Raw genomic sequence first — 22,603 nt, 5'->3', positions numbered from 1 at the left:
TGAAGAGATTTGTAACATTCAGTAAATAATATGCATAAATTGTGCCTATTAGCGTTCTGAGTAATTACCAACAACAGAGTAAATACGAGGTTAATGAGATTAACGGGGCAGAGGAACGAAAGCTCTGAGTGCCCCTCCCGGTGGCCCCGGAGCCCAGGGTGGCCCCGTTTCTGTTGACAAGCCCAGCATGGCTGGAGCTGCAGCAGTGATTTTGCTGCTGTTCCGCATACAGAGCCTAATGAGTTCCTACTGCTGGCGTTCTGCTTTAAATGCTGGATAATATTATTAAATCCCACTCCTTGTTTTTAATAGTTGTGTTTAATAGTTTTGTTGTTTCCCCTATTTGCTCTGGTTCTGGGGCTCAGTGATAAGGTGCCTGGTTAGCCCTTGTTCTCTGACACCTTCTCCCAGACATCTGGCACTCTCCTGGATGTCTCCTCGAGGCCAACAGAGGAATTGGCCAAAGTCTTTTCATGTTACTGTCAGAATATTGTGCTTGGAAATCCTTTGAGATTAACCCCTATTTTCTTATCCTAAGATCCATCCTGCCTTGATTTCATTTGTCCTTTGCCTTTTCCCCTCTAAGAGCTCTTTATTACATGCTCTCCAGTAGGTCTTGAAGGGACAGAAAGTCCAATTTCCAACCAAAACATGATTATTTTTCTACTCCAGTATCTCTCAAGCCCTCTCTCTTTTCCAGGTTAGTGGGTTTTCTGCTCTCTGTCCATCATCTTCCAGCATCCTCTGGCAGTCTTCAATGTTTTATCAATGTCACTACTTCAGAATTGTTTATTTGAGTTTTCTCCACCCAAAACTGCATCTGCGTGGTTCCCTCAAAGCTCTGGGCACCGACTCCCCTTGCTGGTCACGTCACAAACTGCAACCTATTTTTTTTCTGTTTTAAATGAAAATGCCTTACCCAGAGACCTATTTTGTTTACTCAAGATAAATGTTGTACTTATGACTCTGGTTTTTCTTGTTCCAGCAGTTCTGATTAAACCATGAACTTTCCATGTAAGCAATTCAGGTAGAATATGGGCACTGCACATTGCCTAAATGAATTATTCACCTCTTAGCTTTTGTTTTCATTTCTTGGATATTCGATTTTCTTTTTCATGTGGGCTTATTCTTTAGATTTATTTTATTATTGCAAGTTATTGTCCTCCTGTTCCAATTGTGTAGAGCAGTGATTTCTCTCTCCTCTCAGTTCTTTCGTGTTTTGTCATGAGGTTGATTGGTTAAGGGATCAGGAACACACGTAGTGTTCTCCTCTACCCTTCCAGTTGTAGGGAATGATGAGTGGGAAGCAGGAAGATCCAGCAGATCAATACCTGGCCCTGAGCCTGGTGTCACCAGCAGATTTTTGGGTTTTTTTATCATGGGATGCTGTGTGAGTGAGGCCCTTTGTTCTGCTGTCTCAGTGGAGGTAGGGGATGGAGATCCCTGCAGCAGCAAAGGCACCAGGGTTATTGATGTGTTTGAAATCATGGGAAAGGCCATTTAGGAATTAGGGCTCCTTCCCCAAAAAGAGGTGGTGGGGACAATAGCCCAGCTGAAGTGCATCTGCACCAGTGCCCACAGCATGGGCAGCAAACAGGAGGAGCTGGAAGCCCCTGTGCAGCTGGAAAAATATGGCACAGTTGCCATGAGAGAAACATGGTGGGATGAGTCCCACAGCTGGAGGGACAGGGAGCAGAACGAAGCCCCCAGGGTCCAAGGGGAAATGGTCAGTGACCTGCTGTACCACCTAGGCCACTACAAGTCTCTGGGGCCAGATAGGGTCACAGAATCATAGAATAGCTTGGGTTGGAAGGAATCTTAGAGATCATCCAATTCCAGCCCCTCTGCCATGGGCAGGGACATCTCCCACTGTCCTAGGTTGCTCCAAGCCACATCCTGGCCTTGAACACTTCAAGGATGGGGCATCCACAGCTTCTCTGGGCAACCTGTGCCAATGTTTCTCCACCCTAAGTATAAAATATTTCTTCCTTAGAATCTATGATGATGGGGTTTTGATGGGAACAGTGCCTCCCTTACCCTGCACAGCTGTGATAAAGGGCATTCTGAGGGAGAGGAAAGTAGGTCTTAAGTTTTTTTGGTGGGGTGATCTCTCTCCCTTTTCCCCTGCTCCCCACTGGTAACTGGGGAAGCAGTTGATCTGAGTGTTGTCTCTGTGCTGAGGCTGTTGAGTCCTATTGCTGGTCAGCCTGTGGGGAAATCGTGCTGGTGCTTCCAGATGTTGCAATGCAGCTGGACAGAGAGGTTGCTGAGCTCCAGGACGGCGAGACCTCCATAAGGCGAGGAACGTGTTAAATCATAACATCTTAAATGCTCATCGTTTCATTGGGATATTTTCACAAATAGGAAAATGATGAAAACAGCAAATGTGTGTGATACAAGGGAGGGAATCGCACATATTTCTGCGTGAGGGCAGGGGGAACGAGTCAGCTTGCTGCAGCTTGTTGCTAATATTTGTGTCTGAGCGCTTAAAATTTCACAAGAGATATTAAGACTTGAGGAATGTGTTTTGTTGCCTTGTAAGTGTATGATTAAACCTTCATAATTTTCTTCTTTTTCACTGTGGGAATCTTTAAGTCGTTACGCTTGTTTTCTTCAGGCATCGTACAGAAAGCAAAGAGTGGCGTCGTTATTTATTTATTTTTTGGAACGTGCTCCTCTCTGCCTTTTATGCAAAAGCACTTTAATTGATCTTGCAGACGGTCGAGAAGAGGACAAAGAAGAAAATATTTAATGCAGCGTATAATTCTTTCTGGTTTTGCCTCAAAATAAAAAGCCACTTTGCAAGGATTTATGTATCTAAACACGTTTTATGTAGACGGAACAGCTACATATTATCTGCCTACTGCAGGAGGCTGATGCAAAGAAATGCCTTGATCAAGGGTATGAACTGGTTCTGGGTAACTCCCAAACTTTTCTAGTGGTGAACACATTGCCAGTTTCTTGCTACCTTGATTACAATTGTTGTATTTTTCTATATTTTTGATTGGTGGGACTATTTTAATTTAATCTTCTTGAATGTTAAAAATGAAGATGATGCAGGTCCTTTCCTTACTGTGCTGTACTGAAGCACAGTAACATCCCATTCAACCAGGAGTCCTTCCTCTGCATTTTGCAGCTCCAGGATGCTTTGGATGAGGTGAGAGGACTGTGGCTTCTCTTTAATTCTCCTGCTGCATCCAGAGCTTAGTCAAGCCTGGCAGTTGAACACAGATTGCCTGAACTGCAAAGCATCACTTCAGTGTCAACACTTCCCTTCTGTCTATTTAAGGTGAAACAACTGCAGGGATTCAATGCTGTTGTTTGCTTCCTTTCAAGGTTTGAAGTCTGAACATCTTCAATGCTGGTGGAGTCAGGAATATTTATGGGCTGGAGTCACCTTGCTTTGGCTCTGTTGTAGTCAAAGGTCAAATTAAATAGTGTGTGTCAGGTTCTGTTCAGTGTTTGTGATTTGTTGTGGCTGAGATGTGGAATGCACACATGAGTTAATGCACACTCCCCTGGTTTGCTCCTTCAATACTGAAGATTTCTGGGCATAGCTGGACGTGGCCTGCAAGAGTCAGCTGAGAGACTGCCTGAAAGCTCTCCCCTAAAGTAGTGAGCTTTGGGAAGCCCTCTGTAGCCTGGGAAGACTGAAAATGTGGACTGTGGGGTTGTTGTCACCTTCATGTGCTGGAGATTTTGTCAATTTAATTGAGTTAAAATACTTGGAAGAGATTAATGTTTTTAGAAGTTGTGTCAATGTCTTCAATGTCTTGAATAAGTGAAAATCCCTTATTGAAATAGCTTTATGATAGTTTGGAGGTTTTCAGCTGCATTCATTTGAAATATGCCTTGTGCCATGACTTAAGAGTGTATTTTCAATATATTTCTGGATTTCTTTTATTTAATATTGAGCTTGAGGAAGAACAGCCCCTGTCAGCCGCCCTCCCCCCAAAAAGAAGGATGAGTAAAAGCGGGAAATAAGCAAGAGGAGCTTGTCATTAAACCTAAATCCACTTACAAACATCTAGTAAAAAGGCATCTTTAGAGGCTCATTCTGTACTTTTATTGCAAGGATGGTGTTATACTGCTGTATATATCAGAGAACTGGGTAACAGCACGTCCTCTGTCCTCAACAACTGCTTAGAGCTGTAGGTTTTTGTGTTCAAGCTGATGAATATTTTAGCTTGATGTCTCCAAGGGTAAAATGAAGGAGTAGCTGCTCTGAGGGATTAATACAGAGTGAATTAGATGTTTGTAAAAGGCATTAAAAGTTGCAGTCACTGTATTGAATCCCAGCATTGGAAATGCGAGGCGAGATGCTGTAGTGCATCCCCCTGTTGCAGAGCACATCCATCTGGATTGCAGGATTAAGACAGCTGGATATTTGTTTAGTGGGTGCTTAGATGACATGAAAAAAGGGGAAAAAAAACTTACTCTCCACTCCCTCTCCTCTTTCCCAATATGAATCATAAAAATAGTTGTAAGAAACCTCAGGGATGTTGCTTCTCTTTTCCCTCACAGCTTCAGCTAGTACCACAGGCCAAGTGCTTGTGGGTACCACGAGGATGATGTTTCTTGACCTCAGAAGCTGCAACCTGACTTTTTCTCCCTACCAGCTACAAGGCAGGAATAACACAGTTCAGTGGGAAAGGAGATGCCCAAAGATTAGCTTACAATGGAGGGTGGTGGTGTCCTCTGAATGTCCTGCTCCTACAGCATCACCAGGATGGGAGCCAGGCACCATCTTTGACATAGGTAGACATTAACTGGGGGTATTGAGACTGTTTTCCCACTGCCAGGGTTATTCTGGAGCCCCAGCAATGCTTGGAGCAGCTCAGCCCATGTTCTGCTGGTTGGGCTCAGGGTTGTTTATTTTGCCACCTTCTCAGATATCGCTCTCAACTCAGCTTGCTTTTTTTAGAAATGTGCTTTCATCATTTGTGATCCAGAATGCTCTCCTGCAATGGAGGAGGTTTGGGCTGTTTTTTTTATTGATCTGATTTACAGCATTAGCTGCTGGTCCCTGTATTAGCAAGAGAGTGGAGAGGCAGGCAGCCATGGTGTGGGGCAGGGAGGGAGTACTGTGGGGAGGTCTTGAGTTCCCTCCCTTGTCAGAGCTAATTCATCACAGAGCTGCAGCCTAAAGATGCCTTTCTGCACAATTTTAGGACACTAAAAGTCAAGGTTCCACTCTCTTGGAAGTGGATTCATGGATTTCAGCCCTGTCCAACATTTTGGCCTTGGTGTGTTAAGCCAACACCAGAGTCTGATGCATTCCAAAAAAAAACCCCTTCCAAGAACAATTTAAAAAAATTAGATTTTGGATAGACAACACAGTTTCAACTCTTATGAAGCAGCTTGTGCTTTCTCTTGGGTTAAATTAATCTTGCTGCATTCCCAGCTGAAGAACCTGAGTTTCAGCTGCTGGGACATAGTGGGACCTTGGCTGATGTGGTAGGATGGAGGGTGGTTTCTTCTGGACAGTGTCATTCTCTCCTGGAGAAATGGAGGCTCAGGAGGGACCTTATCACTCTCTACAATTACCTGGAAAGAGGTTGTAGTGGGGTGGGTGTCAGTCTCTTCTCCCAGGTGACAAGTGACAGGATGAGAGGAAATGTCCTAAAGGTGAGCCAGGGGAGGTTTGGATCGGATTTTAGGAAAAGCTTCTTCACTGCCAGGGTTGTTAAGCATTAGCAAAGGTTGCACAGGGAAGTGCTTGTGTCACCATCCCTGGAAGTGTTCAAAAAACACGTGGATATGGCACTTGAGGATGAGTTTTAGTGGTGAACATGGTGGTGGTACTGGGTTAACGGTTGGACTCGATGATCTTGCATGTCTTTTTCAACCTTAATGATTCTCTGGTTGTCTGTGATGTGGAGAGCAAAGCCTTCAAGGAGTGTAAACGGGAGCTGGGAGCACCTGAAGCCTTCAATGACAGGTTTGAGTGTTCAGCTCAGTCCTAACCAAGTGCATAAATAAAGCTGAAAGCCTCAGGAGTGGGTTATTTTTCTACTTGACGAGCCAGAAAATTAAATACAAACAGAATATTTGGGGCCTGGGTCTGAAAGTGAGAGCAGATGAGCACCACTGGGTTGCTTACAGAAATATTTTTTTTTACTTTTTTTGATAGTTTGAAGTCTCTCACTTCCTTTAAGGCTTTCTTCTGTCGGTGTCTTTCTGCCTCTTCCGCTGAAGTAGGTTGGTTGAGTTAATCACATCAGAGAAAAAAATACAGTTCACTGATTTTCTCCTCCATCAATGTATGCATTCACCAAGCACATAAGGACTTAATATCTCAGTGTCCTCAAGCAAAACTCAGGCAAATTCACTGACTATTTTATGGGTATCATGCAGTCAATCAGTTAACGTGTGTCTGGGTCTAGATTACCCATGTGGGTTGTTTGCTGCCTCTCTGGATGCTTTGGAGAACAAATTGAGGCATGGATGGGTCCTGAAGCTGAGGAGGGGGAGTGTCCACGGATACAGGGAGGGTGTGGAGAGGTTGTGACAGAAGCATCATGGGGATATGGAGTAGGAGAACAGGGGCTGTCATGGCAGGAACCTTTTTGTAGGGGACATAGGTGGGGATTCACCGTTGATTTCTGCAATCCTCAGTGCTATGCGCAACACAGATGTGTGGGTTTGTCACTGCTAAGCCTTGTATTGATCAAAAAAAGAGTAGAAGGGACGTGTTTTTTTCCAAGATGCTCTGAAAGTTGGACATTTAGGACATTGGCCATACTCTTCCTGATGCAAAATAATTGAATTACTTAACCTGCCATATATTTGGTGTATGCCCTCTCCTCCCCTGGAACTGATGAGAATGTCAAGGAACTCGATTATGAAAAGTAGCACCTCTGTGAGGTCAGGGTGGCTACCTGTGTTTTAGAAATCCTCAGGTGTTTCAAGGCAAGTGTATCCATGTGGATAGTCCAAATTTAGAAAGGAAAGTAGGGTGAGATTCAGCCTGTCCTGCTAGGTTGGGTTTCTTCATATATTCACAGAGTCTTTAGGGTTGGAAGGGACCTCTGGAGTTCATCCAATCCAACCCCCTGCCAAGGCAAGGTGACACAGGAAGACATCCAAGTGGGTTTGGAATGTCTCCAGAGAGGGAGGATCCACTCCTTCCCTGGGCTGCTGTTCCATCCTCCATGAAGAGAAGTTCCTCCTCAGGTTGAGGTAGAGCTTGCTGTGTTTTAGTTTATGGCCACTGACCTTGTCCTGTTGCTAAGCTCCATAAAAAGAGCCTGGCACCATCCTCTTGACTTCTGTCATGGAGATATTTGTGTGGTTGATGAGATCCCCTCTCAGTCTTCTCCAGACTAACCAGGCCTGGCTCCCACAGTGTCTCCCCACAAGAAAGACCTTTCTCCCAGCTGGACTTTGAACCATGGAAAATCCACTGAAGCCAGTGTGTGTCAGTTGTCTGCTGATGACACGGAATCATGGAATGGTTTGGGTTGGAATGGGATGGCCTTTGACATCCCTTCCAACCCACAGCCATGGTTAGGGAATCTTCCACTAGACCAGGCTACAGGCAGTGCAGATTTCCATTGTGTTCTTCTTAAAAAACCAACTTTAAAGAGCCTCTCCTTTACTTGAGAAACTGTGTTTTCATCAGATGATAGTGTTCAGGAGGGAAGAAGTGATCTCTTTACATTGCTTATCTCCTGTATCTCAGCGCTTATCTCCTGTAGTGTTCACAAAAAGGCTGAAAGCTGAAGCGTAGCCAGCCCAGGGCAGCAATCCCATGCACTCTGCTGCAGGGAGATCCTGGCTCCCCAGACTTCTGCACTAACAGGAACGAGCCATCTGGGAGGCAGGAGATGGCTCCAAACTGTTCTGTTGGTATGGATGACTTTGCCAAGTAGGGGAGGTTCCTGTCACACTGGGTGCTACTATTGATGGCACTGATGCAGATCTTGTGTGCTCCATCATGAGCACTGGAGATGAGCTCACTCCTCTTCCTGGAGTGAGGAAGGCTCTTGCACACCCAGACTTCCTTTCTGGTTGCTCTTTTCCCCGAATGGCCAAATAAGCTCATTTTTTTTCCTCTTGAAATGTTGTTTGTAAACTTTTCTCTTATCTTCTGCTGCCTTCAATTTACTAATGACCTTTCCTGCAGCCTGAATGCAGTGCTCCTGGTACTGTGAGCAATGTAAACTGTCTTAAATTATACCCCTTGTCCTCCATCCATCTCAGTTTGGCTTTGCAGGGAGATCGTGCGTTATCGCTTGGAGTTTGCTTTCAGAATTGAGGATGGTGATAAATAAATGCTGCTGGTGGCAACGGGAGAACGTGGACTGCTTTAACCAGCTCAATGTGTGGAAAAGAAAGAAGGAGGGATTTTTAATTTAATTTTTTTTTCTTCACGTATGACTTGTATAGAGCCCTGTATCTTCTTCAGCCTAGGTTTTCTAGGGTTATAGGCAAAGATGCTCCTGTCAGCTGATTTTCCTGTCTCACATCTGGAAATGCCAATTAGGGTCATTGCAATAAAGGCAGCTGCACTAATGCAAACTCTGCTATGTGTGCCTTCCTTTGCATGCTTCCTCTGCACCTGGAATTGTTTCCCTCTCCATGAAATAACTTCTGATTGGGCACCTACAGGTGTGTTGCTGTATTTTTCTTGGTAATCTCTGTCACTCCCCTAATTTTAACATGGCAGTTTAGCAGAAGGGCTGTTGAGATCCAGCTGTGTTGGCATTCATCAGTTTTGCTCTGACTTGACTGCAAACAAGACCCTGTGTTTTGTTTGCAGTCAAGATGGTAAGAAATCCTTAAAATAGAAAAGCAAATTCATGCAATGGATGATATAGATCTAATTTTTGGATTAAAGTGACAAAAATAAGGTCACTGTTTAACTGAAGGACACTTTTCTGTTAATTATGGTTCAAATTTCTTCAACAATGGGACAGTAATGTGGCAGATCCATTTGTTGGAGCACAACAGATCTATGTTGGAAGCAAACTGTGGCATTTGCTGGTTGGGCACAGGATACTTGGGAAGCAAGAACTGAGTCTTCAGGCCTCTGGTTGTGGGACACCTGCTTCTCACAGGGGGTTTTTGGGATGCAATACGTTGATATTCTGGTGCTTGTTGGAGTGTGGATATAAAAGTTATGGAATCACAGGATGGCTTGGGTTGGAAGGGACCTTAAAAATCATCGTGTTGCAACCCCCTGCTATGGGCAGGGACACCTTCCACTAGACCAGATTGCTTCAAGCCCTGTCCAGCCTGGCCTTGAACACTCCCAGGGTTGGGGCAGCCACACCTTCCCTGGGCAGCCTGTGCCAGGGCCTTACCACCCTCACAGGGAAGAATTTTTCCTTCCTAATATCTAATCTAAACCTGCTCTATTTAAGTTTGAAGCCATTCCTCTTTGTCCTATCACTACACATCCCTCATCAGCTCTCTTGTAGCCCCCCCTTCATGTACTGAAAGGCCACAATTTAGGTCACCCTGAAGCATTTGCTTCTCCAGGCTGAACAATCCAGATTCTCTCAGTGTTTCCTCACAGGGGAGGTGTTACATCCCTCTTCATGGCCCAGTTCAGAATTAGAGAATAATTTTGGTTGGAAAACACCTTTAAGATCATCAAGTCCAACCCTTAACTGCCAAATGAAAGTGTAATGGAGAACTGGAGCATTAGTGGTTGACTCCATTACTTTTGGTTACACCCTCAAGACTGGCCTTGCTGTTGATGGGGACACCAGCCAGGATGTCACAAAAGAAATGGCTAAAACACGATCCTGAGAAGGAACATCTCCATCTGCTCTCCACATTCCATCTGCTGAAGAACAAGTAGAAGGCTCCTCATTTTCCACAGACGTGCCTTTCACCTCCTGACACTTCATCTGCCACTTGCTGTGTCTACTTGCCCCCTCCACCACAGGAGAAACCATAAACCTGGTTGGTTTCCCATTTATTTACTCACAGTTAATCCACTCACTGGGTAATTGCTGCAAGTGTTGTGCTTTGGTCTATTTCTCCACCCTGGTGTTTAATTATCTTTCTTTCCTTAATTCATAGAATCACAGAATAATTTGGGTTGGAAGGGACCTTAAAGACCATTTTGTTCCAAACCCCTGCCATGGGCAGGGACACCTTCCACTATCCCAGGTTGCTTCAATCCCCATCCAACCTGGCCTTGAACACTTACAGGGATGGGGCAGCCACAGCTTCTCTGGGAAACCTGTGCCAGGGCCTCAGCACCCTCACAGGGAGGAATTTCTTCCTAATAGCTAATCTAAACCCACTCTCCTTTGATTTAATTCATTTCCTCTGTGTCCTATTACTTCATGCCCTTGTGAAAAGTCCCTCTCTACCCTTCCTGTAGGCTCCTTTTAGGTATTGGGAGGGGCTCTAAGGCCTCCTGGAGCCTTCTCTTCTCCAGAATGATCAGCCTCAACTGTCTCAGCAGTCTTCATAGCAGAAGTGTTCCTACCCTTAATATTTCCCTTGATTTTCAGGCTGATAGTTATGATTTAGGATTTTTTAAATTAATTTTTCTTTTTTCCTCTGGTTTGCTTAAGCTTTCCAGCAGTTTCAAGTTACACGAGCAGCTGAAAAGGCAGGAAAATGGGACCAGTAAAAGAGAATTTCAGCTCAGGCCTCTGGTGATTCTTGTATCACTGTAATTCTTTGTGATGATCATCACCATGTTGCTGGGAAAGGCTGAAAAAGTGGCGTCTGTCACTGCACAGCCATGGGGCCATTTTGTTTAAACATAACAGAAAATTATGGGATGAGTGTCTGGAGGCAATGCCATGGGAACAAGTAGTAAAGACTTCTCTCTCAGCTCAAGAAGATCTCTTTCCTGGAGGGGAATGTCAAGAAATGCATCTCCTGTGACTTCTGCATCCCTTGTGACACAGCATCTCTCTTGACTTTTGGTAGCCTATTTGTGGAAGTATTCAGAGAACATATTCTCCTACATATTCTCCCATCTGTCTTTTTCCCAAACTCACTGGCCTTGGTGAATGCTTAAGAATAGATGTGCTTTCTGCGTTGTGTTGAGAAGGCAGTTAAGAATTTATTTTTTGACCTTTCTGTGTTTAGATGATAATATTTTTAGTATCTTCTATGATGTCTGCTTCTGAGTTTATTTGGACTCTCTTTTCCCATTTAAATGCAGAGGAGAAAACTTGATCAGTGTCTTAATGCAAAGATATTTTGGGTTGTTCTGCCACCTGGGCCAGTCTGTGCAAGAACCCTTTTCATGGCTCTGAATTGTTTTTTTACATTGTTCATAAAACTCTTTTTTGGGAATGGATGAACTGTACTTGAAGCATTTACCAGTTCCCAAGAATGTGCAGTTGCTTGGCTGTACAGACCCTGAATAAACATGCAAAAAAAGGGAGCCCAAAAATATCATCCTACCACCAAAAAAGTGTGAAATGTGAAGGAAGGAATTGTTTCTCTATGTAAACTTTAATTTTTTTTTAATTGGCTTACTTACCACATCAGTGTCTTTTTCTTCTGTTTGCCACTTACCTCATGTTAAGCTTGCAGGCAGATGACTCTGGATGGTCTTTTCTTTTCTGAAGAATACAGGCGAGAACATCTCAAAGGATCTTAAGATTGTGAGATATGGAAAAAGCCTTTTATAAAATGACATCTGTTGGGGATGTGATGTATCTCTTGGATTCAGTGTAATTAGACCCTGCTCAGCTGTGTAACTTTTGACATGGATTGGCATCTGCTTCTCTGAAGGCTTAATGGTGCCTTTAATTATAAGTAGTCTAGGAATTGCCTGGAGAGCCACAGGCTTCATTTAGTTCAAGAATCTCTCTTTTGGATGGTGATCATTAATAACATGCTGAAAAGAAGAGCAAGCAGTGTCCTTACATGCAAATGTGGTCATGAATCCTCCCTGGGTTTGTCCTGATGGTAAATCATTAATCATTTCATGTTGCAACTTAGTTATGACAACTTTGGCTGGTCTTGTTATGTGCTTCCCTGTGCCTTTGGATCCTGGAGTTCTTGGCCTCTAAAACTTATATGTGCTATATGTCAATTATTAAAAAAAAAACTCGCTTCTCCCTTGAGTATTTCCTGTCTTCTTTTTTTTTCTTGAGGGAGATTCCCTGGTTGTTTTTTTTTTCTAGTATGTTGTAGGTAGCTGAGAGATTCTTCTCTAAAATGTTCCTCGTTGAAGCTTTTTCTGCCGTGTTTGGTGCCAGTTTCCAAATCAAACTCACTCCTTCACTGTGTCTCCTTTCTTCTCCCCAGTCTCCATGGAGCAAGAAGTGTTTCAGGTCTTCATCTCTCAACATTTTCTGAGCTGCTTCTCTATTAAAAAGATTAACAATCAAATTATACTGCACCACCAATTTTACCTTATAATTTTCATAGATTTCTACAGTGGTTTGGGTTGGAAGGGACCTAAAGATCACCTATTTCCAAAGCTCCTGCACCTTCCAGGTTGCTTCAAGCCCCATCCAACCTGGCCATGGACACTTCCAGGGAGGGGACAGCCACAGCTTCCCTGGGCAACCTGTGCCAGGGCCTCACCATTTTCTGGGTGGTGAATTTTATGTTATAGTGATCTATAATAATTCTATATTTCCTTAAAATAATCTTGATATTATTCTATCTTTTTTTCTTATGTGTCCCGTTGCTCAAGTGAAAGGATTAGCTTTGGGCAAAGTTTCCTTTTGAGGTGCCAGTGGTGATATCTAGTTCCTTTCATTGGCTTCAGCTTCTGTTAGGACTGTGCCTGCTGCAACGCTTCCTCTCCATCTTTGTTTCACTTTTATTTGGCCTGGTGTACATAATTCTAAGCCACGTTGAAGTAAAATTTCTGAATAAGAGAAAAAAATCAACTTGCGTGCTCAAGAAGGCAGTGAGTTGGAATTTTGGGGACCATGAGCTGCTGTGGCGGTCTTAAGGTGTCATCCCCCTTCTTTGCCCATCAGTTGATGTCCCCCACCATCACAGAATGGTTTGGGTTGGAAGGGACCTTAAAAGTCATCCAGATCTGAATCTCTCCCATGGGCAGGGACACCTCCCACCAGACCAGGTTGTTAATCCTGGTTTTGTTCATTTGTGTGGTCAGGCTCAGACAGTGACAACAGCAGTCCCAAAGGACTTGAAGAAGTTCCTGGAGACCTGTGACTCCTCCCATGGTCAGTGAAGCACCTTTGGGGTGGCTCTGGTCCCTTGGCTGCAGAGCTGGATTCATAGAAACAACACTTCAGTTACGTGGGTGAACTTGGCTTTTTCTCCCTTCCCTGTTCCCTAACACATTCAGGGAATTCAAATTGAATCCATGTTAGTGTTTACCATTTTCAGATGTGCTCAACTCAGCATTCAGGCTGTTGTTCCTACCCCTGCAAGCCTCTTCTTGCACATCCCAATCCTTTGAACAATCGGAAAACCTTTGACAAAGTATTTAATTAGCTGTGTTACAGCCTCGCTGCCCGGACTTAGCAATATTTGTGATTCTGCTTGTGTTTGCTTCCTCCTTAAGTCATGACTGGAAAAAAAGACAGCTGTGATTCCTAGTCAAAGCTCACTGGACCTGGGATCCCTCTGAGCTCATGCATCACCCAGGGAGCTGTTTTGAGCTTTCATCTCTTGCTGTTCATGGTGTTTTTTCCACATTAGAGAAACTAAGGTGAAATTTTTCTACCACTGGAAGCCCTAAAATCGAAGCAGAGGCATTAACTGCATTCAAAGTTATGACTCAGAGCAGGTTGCCATCATTTTAAATCCTGTGTATTTAATTCCTTTGCAGAAAGCATCCCCGTGGTACAATAATTCCCAGCCCAGATCCTGCCTAGATGGTGCAGCATCAACTACTAAGGTCATCTTTCCACTTTGGGAAAAACATTGGGATTGTCACTTGAAGGATCCTCCTTGTTTCTTTGGTGCCTTTTACTTTGATCTGGGAGCACTTTTTTTATCCAGCTTCCTGGCATCTTTGCAAGGAAGGGAGGTATTGAGAGAAAATAATTTACAGTGCTTGGTGGCATGGTGCCATTTTGTTACAGTGTAATCATGCCTGAAATATTCAATAGAACATCGTTCTGGAGTTAATGGGGGAGATTGTTGTTGGATTATATCCCATGTGATTTTTCTTTCTGTGTGTGGAGAGTTTTCTTGCTGCAAATGAGATAAATAAAGGATTATATCTACATTTTTAATAGCTGGTATCAGAAGTGAAGCACTTCCAATAAAGTGTTCCTATATTTTCTTCCCACATAAGACTGTTTTACAAGCTTATGTCCTTCTATTTTTTTACCCTCTTTAAATAATCTTAAAATCAGGTTAGAAATTGTTCTCCTTTGCCCAAACTCTGGATAAAACATCTCTTCACAAAAATAGCAGAATGATGTTACATTTTATTTGTTGTAGGAAGAAAAACAGTGAGTTGGAGGTGAACTGAAAGTTCCTTGAGAAGATGGGAACTGCTTTTTCTCTTTTCTTATGTTTTGTTTGTTTTCAGATCTGCAGCAGTGACCTGGTGATGCTGTGCAGGTGCTGCAGCTGCTGGAGGGACAACAGAGAGAGGGCTCTAAGAGGATCAGCAGAGTATTTCTGGGTGTCAGGAGGCTGCAGGATTCATCTCCCCATCAAAGCAGGGCTGAGAGAAATTGAGGCCCTTTAGAGAACCATTTCAGGTGATTTTCAGTATCAGTCTGGAAAAATCAAAATGTCCTTCTATAAAGGCAAGATAAAATAGAGGTAATTCAAGGCAGCTTGAATCTCTCTGTTTTTCTCAGAGACTTTCAGCAGATACTGGGATCTCAGCATGGTTTGGGTTGGAAGGGACCTTCAAGACCATCCAGTTCCAACTCCCTGTCATGGGCAGGGTCAAGACCAGGTTACTCAAAGCCCTGCCCAACCTCTTCTGTTTTAAAAATTGGTGATCTTCATGGTTCTTTTTGAGATGTGTGTACAGCACCCACTGCCCCGTTACTCTTAGATTTAGTATTGGCAGCAGTTTCTTCTTCAGTGTGTTGTTCCTTGTCCTATTTTCTAGGGAAGAAAGTATTCTTGACAGTCACAAAGGACACTGGAGTAGATAAAGTGTTATTGTATGGTAATTCCTGTACTCCAAAGTTACAAGGAACCTTTGATCAGTCCTCTGCATGATTATCTTAATATCATGAAGGCTGATAATGTAAATGGAGATTTCAAGCTTGACCTGATTCATAAATAGGATAAGTTAAAATGATGAACGTGATTGAGTTATTTGCTGCAGCTGCTTCCAGGGCTGGATTGATTTGAATTTCTGCTGACAAGGCGTTGAGACCTCTGGGAAGGACATCCCTGAGTTTATTAGCAGATTGCTGGGGAAGGAGGAGTTTTGGGGATGTGGAGGGTGGGTTGGCTGGGCTCTGAAGCCTTGGGCTGATAGTGAAGTATTTTGCAATAATTCAGTCTGGTTTTAGCAACTTAATATAATAATTTGAATTGAATGGTGTGTTCCTGGTACTGCCACTCCAATCACTGCATCTCAGTAATGGTTCTTGTTTTGCCTGGTGTTGTGGGCTCCTGATTGTTGCTGGTTTGGAGTTTGGGCATTTAAACAAATTCTGACTTGTTGATCAGAGGTTCTGTTTGGGTTATTTGTATGTACTGGCAAAAGCTTGTGATGGTAAAAGATTCTCTGTTCCTTGCTGAGATTTTGTCTCAGAAGCTGTGAAATCAGTGGGGTGAAGGCCCCAGGCCAGATCCGTGCTTTGAAAATATCTCTTCTGCAGCATCTCCATTGCTTATCTGAACATCAGACTTGAATCAGTTTCTTTTTTCCTCTGTCTTAAGATTTCACCTGTGTATAACTTCCATCAGAGCTTAAATTGTGTTTGAAACCTTTGACATACAGAAATTTCTGTTTGTGGATCTGTCTATAGGGTTTCTTGCCTCCTGGCTCTTGATGAAGAAGGAGCATCTCAGTGGTGTCACTGTAGCACTTCCTGCTAAAGACTTGAGGCAAAAAACCATGGAGTTCAGCCTGGAGAAGAGAAAGCTCCAGGGAGAGCTTTGAGTCCCTTCCTGAGCCTAAAGGGGCTCCAAGAGAGCTGGAGAGGGACTTGGGACAAGGCATAGAGTAACAGTGTGGGAGACAATGGCTTTAAATTGTCAGAGGGCAGACTTAGATGGGATATTGGGAAGGAATTCTTCCCTGTGAGGGTGCTGAGGCCCTGGCACAGGTTGCCCAGAGAAGCTGTGGCTGCCCCAACCCTGGAAGTGCCCAAGGCCAGGTTGGATGGGGCTTGAAGCAACTTGGGACAGTGGAAGGTGTCCCTGCCCATGGCAGAGGGTGGAACTGGATGATCTTGATCCTCACCCTTCTCCATATCCTGGGTATGGGCAGGGGGCTGGCTGTGTGCTCTGCTGTGCTCTCACATCTCCTGTTGGGATGTGTTTGCTCTCTAGATATTCACCCCCATCCACGTATCTCATCTACCAACCCTCCTTTACTTAACCTGCAAAGATTTAAGGCACTTAATGGCTGGGGGCTTTGGCAATGTGAATTGAAAACCTTTTTAAATCAGTGTTTGGTGGTCTTCACCTCACTGTGTAAAGGTAGAAAGCAGCTGTGTCTCCTCCTCCTGCTGCTTCAGGGCTCTGTCCTTGTGTTAAATCCTCCTTCCTACTGTGTTTCCTCTGTAAATCCTGCAGGTTGTAACAGTCTCCTAAATCTTGCAGATTGCTGTGGAAAATATCTTCTGTGTTTACTTGTTTGTTAGTTTTAAGAGAGTCCTTTGTATTGACCAGCTTTACATAACTGTGTGTGTGTATATATATATACACACACATAATACTTCATTCCTTGCACAAATCCCTATATATATTATATATTTTTTTTTAATTCTAAAGAGCTGGGTAAGCTTCCTCAACCTGTTGTGAAGTGATGCCTTATTTTTATGCGAGTCAAGATCTCAGTGCACAGTAGATGACCCCACAGAGGCACTGCAATACCTGTTCCCATTTCTGCACCTCATTTATACAGCACCTGAGATCATCTGATTGTCTTTAACTTCTCCCACATCGCAGCAAACCTGGTGCTGGCAAATGCAGCAACTCAGCTGATATGCACTGATTTGAAAAAAAAAAAAATTAGTTTTTCCTGGTGCTTCAGGTTTGGGAAGGGGATTTTAGTGCATCTGCATTATCACAGGCATCTGAATTACAGCCCCATTTTTTATTTTGCTTTTTGTCTTTACATTTTTCTCCAGCAGTGCTGCTTTTTATGGAACTTTTTAAAAACAAAAATAGTGATTTTTTTTTCCTACTCAAAAATCACTGTCTGATGCTGGAAAGGGCTCTTACAAATGCTGCACAGTGCTGCTGCTTGGAACAGCCTCCCATAGCAACCTTGAGCTTGAAAACTAAAATCACATCACCCCATCCAACTGCTTTATTATTGGGATTGGCATGGGAACCCTTTGGAAGGGGTCTAGGTGGCAGCAAAAAAATTCCTCTGGAATCTGTATTTAGGAGGATTTCTAATTTATTTTAGATTTTGTGGGGGCTTTTGTCACTTTTCAGTTTTGCTTTTGTTTGTTTGTTTGTTTGGTTTTTTTTTTTTTTTCTGGTTTCAATTTTCTTTTTCTCAGATAGAATAAATGTTAGAAAAGTGAGAGACACCATTCTTGGGAAGAAAGAAGATCTCTGCCATGGGGAATGACACATGATCGTGGCTGTCAACAGAGCAATTTCACAGAAAAATAAGAGTCATAGAATAATTTGGATTGGAAGAGACCTTAAAGATCAATTCATTCCAGCCCCTGCCATGTGCAGGGACATCTTCCACTATCCCAGGCTGCTCCAAGCCCCATCCAGCCTGGCCTTGGACACTTCCAGGGATGGGGCAGCCACAGCTTCTCTGGGCAACCTGTGCCAGGGCCTCACCACCCTCCCAGAGAAGATTTTCTTCCCCAGTATCTATTTTGGCCTAATATTTATTTAAAGTTTTCTACTTCTGCACATGGACAAGATGGGAGTCCTTGCTGGACTTGGGTTGTGCTTTTTTGGGATTTGTGTCTATTGCAGTGACACGTGTGCCCTTCCTTTTGTTCAGCCACTTTGTAGACTCGTGTCACATCTCTGTGCTGGCTTTGCTTCCTCAAAACTTACGGTGAGAGGACTCAAAAGACCTGGAAAGCCAGGGGAAGCTCCTGACAGTAGTTGGGAAACCAAATCAGGATATTTCAGATCCAGTCTGAGATAGGACTGATGATGGGAGGGTTTGTCTCCTGAGGTTTTCATTGAGCTTGGCATCTCTGATCTGATGGATTGGACAGACTCTGCCTCTCCACTGGAGATCCAGATTGGGTGGAGCTTGGAGCAACCTGGTTTAGTGAAAGGTGTCCTGCCCACGACAGGAGAGTTGGAACCAGATGATCTTTAAGGTCCCCTCCCACACAAACCCTTCTGTGTTTCTGTGATTCTCAGAAAAACAATTGCAGAATAATTGGATGTGTGTGGCTCACTCTGAGCTGGAGGCTTCTGGGGCTTCTCTGGCTGCCAGGGTGAGAGCCATGAAATGCCTTGTGCTGTTGATGACACCAACTGGTAGGGTCCCCCCTGATCATATTTCAGTGGTGCAGGGAAAGCCACATCCACACTTTTGAGCCACTGGGTCCATGGGAAGAGCAGCATCTCTCCTGCTTTCTGCTTGAGCTCCGGGTTTCTCATCCCAAGATCTTCTGGGGAGGAAGAAAGCTCAGTGGAGGAGAGGGGGTGGTTTTCTGTTCTGGCTGAAAGCGAGGAGACAGCCAGGATTAGACCCTGGGAAAGCTCTGGTAATACAGAAAAGGGTTTGGGGTCCATGTGAGGAGTTGCCTCTCTTTATCTGTGATTCCTTCAAAGGCTTTTCAAGCTTTTCTAACAGGTTTTGTGAGTGTCTCCATCCTCCATTTAAATCCTATTCCTTTCCATCTCTTTGCACTTCATAGAGAAGCAAGAAGTGACTCATTACACAGCCTACGAGGAAGCCTTAATGAATAAATGCATTTAAGAAAAAGAAGAAAAGAAAAAAAAGAGTTCTGTCTGGGGCAGACTGGTGCTTTTGCTGTCTTGAACTCTGAAATAATAAGTTAGGCTGCTTCTTTTTACTTGATTTAAATTAATTGAGTCACTTTTGTGCTGTTGTTAAGACTAATAGGACTTTGTTGGGACTAGAGCTGTGGGTTTGTGGGTTGCTTTTTCTATTTTGGGGTTTATTTGGTCTTAATTTGCTTGAAACATCAAGAGCAAAATTTGCAAATCTCCCAAGCTTCTTTCTTTCCACTTTCCCTTCTCCTTCAAACCTTGTTGCTGGCAGCATCACATGGGGAGAGGAGCAGTGAAGTGCCCTGTGGTGCTTTCTGCTCATCTTTGCCACTAATTGGGGCACAACAGTGTCTTTTGAGGCACCTGCAGTGTTTTGGAGGTTGGTGGGCTCCCCTTGCCTTTCAGAGGAGCTGTGCTTTCCTGCCAAGTCCCTGAAACAATTCTGTTTATTTACCTTTGCTGCTCCGATGGAAAGAACCTTGGTGATGCTTTTTTGCTTTTTCTCCATCAATAAAATCACCACACAGACCTGCAGTTTTAAAGCTAGAACTTGTGCATCCCCTTTCTTGCTTCTAAATGTTCTGTTCAGGCTGGAATCTCTGCTCAGGACTCCTGAACAGAGCAGGACACAATGTACATATGTATTTATATATGTTCTACATTGCATGAATTAAAAATGAAGAGAAAAAAATAATAAAATTTATGTAATTCATTCAATGCACGAATTGTGGAGTACATGGGAGCAATAGGGGTAGTTGGCTGGGTCTGGTGATTGTAACTGGGAATTGCACTTGTTTTTATTTAAAAGTGGTAAAAAATGTCCCTGTCCATGCCAGAGGGCAGGAGCAAAATGATTTTTAAGCTCCTTTCCAACCTAAACGATTCTGTGATTCCACGATTCTGTGATTTTTCATTTTGAAGACTCTTCTTGAATTCAGAAGCTCATTAGGCCTCCTCTTCTCCATGAGCTCCAAGTCTGGGCTGTTTTTTTCTATTGTTTAAGTACAGCAAAGCAATGTTTTCAAAGGGAGGGAAGAGGGTGAGAAAGAAGTGTGGGTGCTCCTCAGAGATCGAGCCGATCCATTTTTGTCTTGTTATATATCATTTTAACTTAATGCTGTTATATTATTTCAGCTGTGCTTGGTTTTCAGATTGGGTGCAGATATGAAGTTGCTATAACAACATGATGATTCATACAATGAGAGCAACAATCTGCCTGGATTTATTTTTCTATCATGATGACTTAGATGTTTTTGATGGGGATTTCTGTCTATTTTCAGATAGGCCACGCTGTTATCTCTCTGCAGTGATTTCTGTTGGATTACCTGGACTTGAGGTGGTAACACCTGAGCTTGTGTAACAGACCCAGAGTTCTTAAAGCAGTGCCCAAAGGTCAGGGCTGTGGTGCAAGATTTAGAGTGGGATATGGAGGCACAGAGGTGTGGGGGGCTGATCCAAGCAGCTTCAGCATGTCAGGTGTGCAAACACAGCACCTGGCACGTTGTACCTGTGCTCAGGTGGTTTTCCATCTCACTTCTTGCAGTGATAGAGCTGCCAAACCGATCATTTCTGAGAGCCTCCTGATCCTGTTGGTTAGAAAGAGGAGCACAAGTTGAGATGTTTTGAATTTCTCCTAGAAACATCTTGTCAGTGTTTCTGTTGCCACCTAAAAGTCCTCTAGAATCAGTGGGGAGTTCAGGGGTAGATCCAAAAATCATTGATGGAATCACAGAATGGTTTGGGTTGGGAGGGACCTTAAAGATCATCCAGTTCCACCCCCCTGCCATGGGCAGGGACTCCTTCCACTATCCCATGTTGCTCCAAGCCCTGTCCAGCCTGGCCTTGGACACTTCCAGGGATGGGGCAGCCACAGCTTCTCTGGACAACCTGTGCTGGGACCTCACCATCCTCATGGTAGAGAATTTCTTCCTAAATCTTATCCAAATCTTTCTACTTTCAGCTTAAAGACATTTCCCCTTGTCCTGTCACTCCATGCCCTTGTTCAAAGTCTTTCTCCAGATCTCTTGGAGCTCCTCTAGGACTGAAGGTCTAAGCTCTGTTTGAAGCCTTCTCTTCCCCAGGCTGAACAGCACCAACTCTCTCATTCTGTCTTCGTAGCAGAGATGCTCCAGAAGATTTAATTAATAAATCTGTTTCTTTAAAAATTTTTTTAATTGCAATCTGAAATAACAGAAATGCTTTATTTAGGTCTTTTAATAGAAAAAAAAAAAACCCTAGAATTAGGAATGATTGATTTTTCTGTGAAAGATGACAAATTATGTAGAAATATCTACTTCTTGCCAGTTTCACGTTGCTTCTCCTTTGAAAGAGCAGTTGTGATGGGAAGTGTTTCAAGGTACCTCCAGACATTGTCAACTTCTCAATTCTGAACTTTGAGCAATGGAAATAAAAACCTTGAGCTTCCAGAAGCCTCACACTGAGACCTTTCTCCTTCTCTCTCTCCCCTCTCTTTTCTGTCCTAATGTTGGGAGTTTACACAGAGAATCTCATAATCATGGAGTAGTTTAGGTGGAAAGGGGCCTTAAAGATCATTTTATTCCGACTCTATTGCCATGAGCAGGGACACCTTCCACTATCCCAGGTTGCTCCAAGCCCTGTCCAACCAGGCCCTGAAGATTTTTAGGGATGGGGAGTCCTCAGCCTCTCTGTGCAACCTGTGCCAGGGCCTCACCACGCTTACAGGAAAGGATTTCCTCTCAATATCTGATCTAAACCTGCCTGCCTTCATTTACTGCCTGCTTTATTTACATCTATAAATAGAGCAATGTGCCCTGGCAACTTTCTTGGAATTTTTTTTTTTCCAGATTTAAAGATGAGGTTTTTTAAAAATTAATTCTTAATTTTTTTTTTTTTTTTTTTTTTTTTGCTAAAAAATACTGGATTACTTGATTATTTTTTGGCAATTTTTTCCCCCATGTAGAGCTGCAGCAGGCCTTGGGCTTTTGGAAAAAGGCTCTTCCTCCTTGCACTGTCCTGTGCTGATCTGAAAACCATCCAGAGATGAAAACAAGCTTTTGTCCAGCCTGTCTATTGAGCTGGTGTCTCTTTATTTCCCCTGACAGCTGGAATGAAGTTGATCCTGTAAAATGTCTGGGCTTTCTGTCCTGCCTAATTGTGTTAAACTGCATTTGCATCCTAAAGAGAGTGTCTGGGAGAGGATGTTGAAGCCTTATATACATTTTTAAACTCATAAATGCCATCAGTGAAGTCTAAAATGCCAGATACTGACTCTGAAGGCCTTGCTGAAATGCACTGATGCCTTTATGAGTTGTCTTCCCCTGCACAGGGTCTCCAGATCCTACACATGTTGCTGTCAGCTGTATGAGGGATAAGGAGGAATCATAACTGTGAAAACAGCCCTGAGGGCTGTAGATATCTGCACACCATCAAGTGAATTTTGAGGTTTTGCAGGGGATCACTTTCTTGTTCCTATGGCAAGACTTTTGTTGCAGTGCAAGAAGCTGTTTTCAGGCCTCTCTTCCTGTGTCAGAGGAGCCGTCTCTTCTGGTGTTCCTGAGCATGTGCCCTGCCAACCCTCACTCCACCTTTTCAGCAAGTAAATATTTGG

The 22,603-nt window shown here is 43.6% G+C and overlaps 1 protein-coding gene across 15 annotated transcripts in view; it reads left to right on the top strand.

Annotated features, from left to right (window-relative positions):
- The window catches only part of TSNARE1 (t-SNARE domain containing 1), a 456,023-nt gene that overhangs the window by 16,821 nt on the left and 416,599 nt on the right, over positions 1-22,603 (top strand). For 5 of the 15 annotated variants that reach the window (XR_008430352.1, XM_053939914.1, XM_053939819.1 and 2 more), the window contains exons 1-2: positions 9,752-9,915; positions 14,456-14,630. The exons of 3 other annotated variants lie outside the window; for them this stretch is intronic. The gene's annotated coding sequence lies outside the window, so the exon portion shown is untranslated. 7 more of the 15 variants (XM_053939869.1, XM_053939878.1, XM_053939842.1 and 4 more) reach the window with 6 other exon arrangements.

The sequence above is a fragment of the Vidua chalybeata genome, chromosome 1 (genome assembly GCF_026979565.1).
Source record: "Vidua chalybeata isolate OUT-0048 chromosome 1, bVidCha1 merged haplotype, whole genome shotgun sequence".
Taxonomy (NCBI): domain Eukaryota; kingdom Metazoa; phylum Chordata; class Aves; order Passeriformes; family Viduidae; genus Vidua; species Vidua chalybeata.
The sequence above is the reverse complement of the archived record's forward strand: the minus strand, read 5'-3'. Positions and strand labels throughout refer to the sequence as shown.